The sequence below is a fragment of the Dendrobium catenatum genome, unplaced genomic scaffold, assembly GCF_001605985.2.
Source record: "Dendrobium catenatum unplaced genomic scaffold, ASM160598v2 fragScaff_scaffold_1392, whole genome shotgun sequence".
Taxonomy (NCBI): Eukaryota; Viridiplantae; Streptophyta; class Magnoliopsida; order Asparagales; family Orchidaceae; genus Dendrobium; species Dendrobium catenatum.
In genome coordinates, this window is record NW_021319854.1 from 593,000 (window position 1) to 598,835 (window position 5,836).

A 5,836-nucleotide genomic window follows, 5' to 3' on the forward strand; every position below is an offset into this window, starting at 1 on the left:
TGGAAGCAAAAATTTCTCTTGCTTCTTTTGAAGACCCATGATTTTTTACGTTCTCATCTTCTTTTTGAGAACGAAGGAAGTTGCAACAATTTTGGGAATTCTACTTTGGGTAGGATTTGGATTAAGTGGGATGCTTCGGTCTTCTCTTTTAATCTTATTTCCTCCTCTTCCTAATATATTCACGGCATCCTTTCTGTGGGTTCTTTCCCTCCGATTTTTCTCACAGTGATTTATGCATCTAATTCTATGGAGGACCGGAAAAATATCTGGGAGCACCTAATTACTTCTTCTCCTCCTTTAGACCAACCTTGGGTCATCATGGGAGACTTTAACTGCTTCATATATGAAACTGAAAAAGCTGGTGGATTTGTCTCTTCCACTAGTAGATTGGGTGAACTCAATAGCTTCATTTTTAACTGTGGGGTGCAAGACCTTTCTTCTACGCATCTCTATTACACGTGGTTCAACCAAAGAGTGGATAATCCTATTCACATCAAGCTGGACAGAGTCCTGGTTAATAATGCTCTTTTGGATGTTTTTCCTAATGCCTATTATAATGTGGAATCTCATCTCGGTTCAGACCATTCCCCTCTTATCTTCAAATCTTCTAATGATAAGGCTTTATCTGTAAGATTCATGTTCAAAAACTACTGGATTAATATGGAGGGATATTAGGATGATGTCCTTGCGGCTTTCACTTCTAGATCGGCTAGAAGCCCTATGGCTTCCTTCTTTCATAGTTTACAAAGCCTTCAGAGGCTTTTAAAAAATAGGAATTGCTTCTTCCTATCTTTCTAATGCTTTACTAGAAATTAAAAGCAAGCAGTAGCAATGTTTGGTTGAGCTACAAACCTTCCCTCTTGATTTGGGTTAAATCAGAACCTGAAAAGTATAAATGAGGAGCTTGTTGCTTTCCAAGCTCAATGGACTTCTTGGTTAGCTCAAAGAGCTAAAGTCTTATGGCTTACTAAGGGGGAAGATGACATTGGCTTCCTTTTTGACCATATTAGAAGCAGAAATAACAAGAATTGCATTAAGGAGATTACCACTTTTGATGGCCATTTCACAAAGTTTAGTGATATATCTACTGCCATTATTAAACACTTTGAGGGATTGTTTAATTCCTCTAACCATACTCTCCAATTACCCCTAAATATCCCTCATGGAAACTTGGTCCCACCTCAGTTTTGCAATATGTTGGTGGCTCCTTTGACTTTGGATGAAGTCAAGCTTGCAGTTTTTGATGGAAATGAAAATACTGCCCCTGGCTCGGATGGTTTTACTTATGCTTTTTATAGGAAATCTTGGCATCTTATTGGCTTGCAAGTGTACAATGCTGTTTGCAATTTTTTGCTTCTGGTTCTCTCCCGAGAGGAGTTAAGGAGACTACTATTGCTTTAATTCCTAAGTGTTCTCATGCTTCAAACATCAATGACTTTAGGCCAATTTCTCTTTGCAATGTTCTTTACAAAATTGTTGCTAAGGTTATAGCCAACGGACTCAAAATTGTACTCCCTTACATCATACATGAAAGTCAATCAGGTTTTATTGCTAATAGATGCTCTACCGACAATATTATACTTGTTACTGAGTTACTTATAGATTTCAAGGGCTCTAACAAGAAGTTTTGTGCTAAACTTGATGTCAAAAAGGCTTTTGACATTGTCTCTAGGGAATTCATTATTGCTAGGCTTTTGCAGAAAGGATTTCTTGAGATTTTTGTTACTTAGATCAAAGGGTGCATAAATGATGTTCATTTCTCCATTTATTTAAATGGATCCCTTGAAGGATTTTTCAAATCTAACTCGTGTCTTAGACAAGACTGCCCCTTGTCTCCCCTCCTTTTCTGTATTGCTATGGATGGATTATCCAATATCCTCATTGACCCTGCTTCACCTCATAATTTCAAAGGTATTTTCTGCAAAGATTTTTATGTCATTCATTTGATGTATGCCGATGATCTTCTGGTGATGGGAAAATCTAGTAGAGATAATGTCATTCATCTGAATAGTTGTTTATAAGTTTTTGCCTCTTTATCTAGCCTTCAAATCAATACCAACAAGAGTGCCATCATCTTTTCTTATAATGACACAGGAAACCTATGGATTTGTGAGGAACTTGGTATCCATAATGTCAATCTTCATCATACCTATCTTGGTATCCCCATATCTCCTAAAATACTTAAAGCCACTCACTTCCAACCTCTCCTGAGTAGAATCTCTGCTCTACTTGCAAGTTGGAAAAACAAGTTTCTTTCTTTTGCAGGTAGGGTCCAATTTCTTAAATTCACAATTACAAACTACATTGCTTATTGGATAAGGGGATTTATCATACCTAAGGGCTGTTGTGTTGCTATTAACAAACTTTGCTCTAAGTTTTTATTTCACAATAATATGGTGGAGAGAAAATTGCACCTCATCTCTTGGTCTAAAGTCAATATTCCTAAATCTGCGGGAGGCCTTGGCATTCCCTCTTTTGAAGCTCTATATTTTGGCGTTTTCTGTTCTATTATTGGCTGATTTCATAAAAACCAAAATCTCCTTAGCTGTTGGTATAAAGCTAAGTACATTTCTCCCTGGAAGCACCCTCCTCCAGCTGCCTCTAAATTCTGGCATAAAATTACTGATATTGTTTTAAAAATCAAAGAGGTGTTATATTTTTCTGTGTCTAAGCACAATAAATTTTCTTTACTCTGGGACCCGTGGCTTAATGGACACTTTCTCGGTGAAAACTTTCACTTATCGGTTCTGGATGATGCTATAATGAAAGACTTTATTTTGAATGATACTTGGCAGCTGTCTCATTACATTCACACGAGTATTCATGAGAGCTTAAAGACTATGGCAATCAAAGATATCAATGAGGTTTTATGGAATGGATCTCCTAAATGGGATTTTAAAAATTTCATAGAGTTGTTTTACTCTGATTTACCACAGGTAGATTGGTATAGATCCATTTGGCACAAAAAACATGCCCTTAAGTATGCTTGTTTTACATGGATGGCAAGGATTGGTAAACTTAAAACTGCGGATAACCTGCAACTTAGATGTATCCAAGTGCCTCTTAACTGCTCTCTTTGCTTGGGTCATCTTGAGAATCACTCACATTTATTTTTTTATTGTGATTTCACCTTTTATATTCTTAAGACTATTCTGCCGGATTTTACTAGCTTCTTGTTTAGGCCTACTCTACCTCAGGCTTTGGATTTTATTGAAAACTCTGTGATTTGAAATAGATATGGAAAATAATTTTGTTATTTAGCCATTATCTACATTACTTACCATATTTGGAGGGAATGGAACAACCGTCGTTTCTATACGTTTAGAAATAATGTGGCTAAAGTTATTTGCAATATATCTTCGGCTGTTAGAATGAAAACTGCAAAATGGAAAAACAAATGAACACTTTTTCAGAGATTTTCGGGCATTTAGTTATCTACTTAGCTCTCCTGTTTTGTTGGAGGAGGATGGTTTGCCTCCAGGTTTTTGATGCATATTACTGTGTGTCTGTTGGGTTTCTTTTCTCTCTCAGGTGGCTTGCTTTGGCCCAGATTTTGTTTGTTTGTTTTTTTCTGACATGGGAAGCAGAATTTTGGGATTGTGAGGTTTTTGTGTTCAACCCTCACTCTAGTTTGCTGATGGATTTATTCTCTTAAATTTCTTGGGTATACTATAAAGACTATTGCTGGTATTGGGGGTGGACGATTGGCATTCAGACGATGATGAGCAAAGCCAGTCTCTCCGAGCCATGGAGGGCCTGCGTGGCAACCTGGCTCGCTTTTGTGGATTATTGCTTTCGGGATGGAGGCTCTATGACAGCCAGATTTACTGAAATTCACCCTGCTTTTGGTTTTTGGGCAACCAGTGCCACCACCTGGACTACTCGTTTCTATACAGATATATCATGATGAATGAGACTGTGCTTTTTTTCTGAGTCTTTTTTATTGCCTTTTGTCCTATTTTTGGCCTCTTATAATAGTCTTTGTGTAATTTTTGTTCAGCTTTGGTTGTTTGTTTTTACTTTTACAGGTTGCTTGTAATTTGATTTTTTGCTTCTTAATATATGGGCTTTAAGTCCCAGGTTTACCCAAAAAAATTTGCTGAAAAAGTTGGGAGGGTTTGGTGATTGCTTTAGTGAGAAATTAGAGAGAGAATCTATGATGTTGGGCTAGGTTTCCCTCTTCTTTTCCACGCCTCCTTGAGGCTTTGGGCTACTGGAGGATCCCTCCCCCTCCCTTTACGCTGCCTCTTTCCCTCCACTCTCTAATCAGCCCCTCCCTCCCTCCTCTATTGGGCCTTCGACCCCTCTACTACGGGATCGCATCCTTGCGGATCCCCCAAACCCTTATGAGTTCACTATATCTTCCTTATCAACACCAGAAGAAACCATTAACTTTCCTCCTGAATACATTTCTGATGCTGTCAACGAGTGGAATATTGCGCTCGTGGGATACCCATGTAAAATACCTTATTACGAGACTTTGTTAAATATTGTGCGGAAACTATATAAGCTTAAAGGTACCCTTAAACTCATCTCTTTAAGTGATGGTTTTTTCTTGTTTAAGTTTTCATGTGCTGAGGATTATAAACTAGTTTGGTCTAGAGGTGTCTGGTTTGTGCTTGGAAAACCATTCATCTTTTAGAAGTTGTCTCCCCATTTTTCCCCAAAACATGAGGAATTTACTTCTATTCCCATATGATTTAAAATTCACGACTAACCATTATGTTGTTGGACTCCTATCGATATATCTAAAACAACCACGAAAATAGGACATCCTCTAGCTGTCGATGCTATTACAGCCTCAAAATCCAGGCTTACTTACACTAGGGTATGTGTTCAAGTGGCTGCTTCATCTACTTACCCATAAATCATACATATTTGTGTGGATGGGAAGATGTTCAACCTCAAAATCTAATATGAATTGAGACTATCTTTTTGCTCCACCTGTAAGTCCTTCAACAATCTTGCTTTGTCTTGTCCCCAAAATCAGAACCCTGAATAACAAACAGCCTCTATGCCCAAAAGAGGTAGAAGTACTAGCAGAAGGCCAAGGCCCCCTTCCCAAAATCCCAAAGGGCTCTTCCTTCACTGCAAGAAAATTGCTTATTACTATCGAATTTTCCAGCTGCTTTCCGGAGGATTTTCTAGCTCATTTCCAACTGATTATAATGAAATATTTTTGACATATTTTTTGGAGCTTTTCCGACAAATTTTTCGATGGATTTGTTCCCTACAGATTTTTTGGCTTTTTTTGATAGTTTCTAAAAAATATATATTTTTGCAATTTAAATAATTAATAATTTATAGCTCATTTTAATTAATTGCAAATTAATAATTTATTTAAATTAATTATTAATTTCATACCTTATTTAATTAATTATTAATCAGGCTGGCGGGAGGGAGCACGTTCGGGTAGGCTGGCTAGATTCGCTGGCAGGCGTGGGCGCATTCTGGCGGATAACTAGCCTGCGGGCGGGCCTTGCGGGCAGCTTGTGCATGTCGGTGGGGGAAAATGTTGTGGGCAGGCTAGGCAGTCATTTAGCTTGCTTTTTTTTTAATTATTCTGGTAGAATTTCTCCACCAGATAACCGTCAGAGAAGTTTTTTGGCTGCCAAATTCCCCAAAAAAATTTTATGACAAATTTTTTTCGCCAAAATTATTTTTCTAATGCTCGTTTTACTGGTAAAAACTAATATAGCCAAAAATCTGCTGGAAAATGAATAATTTTCAACTGAAAAATCCATTGTTAATACGTGATTTTTGTGTAGTGCCTCTACTTAACATATCACTTCCCATTTCTAATGAGCTTCCTAAAGCTTCGGCTGCACCTAATCAA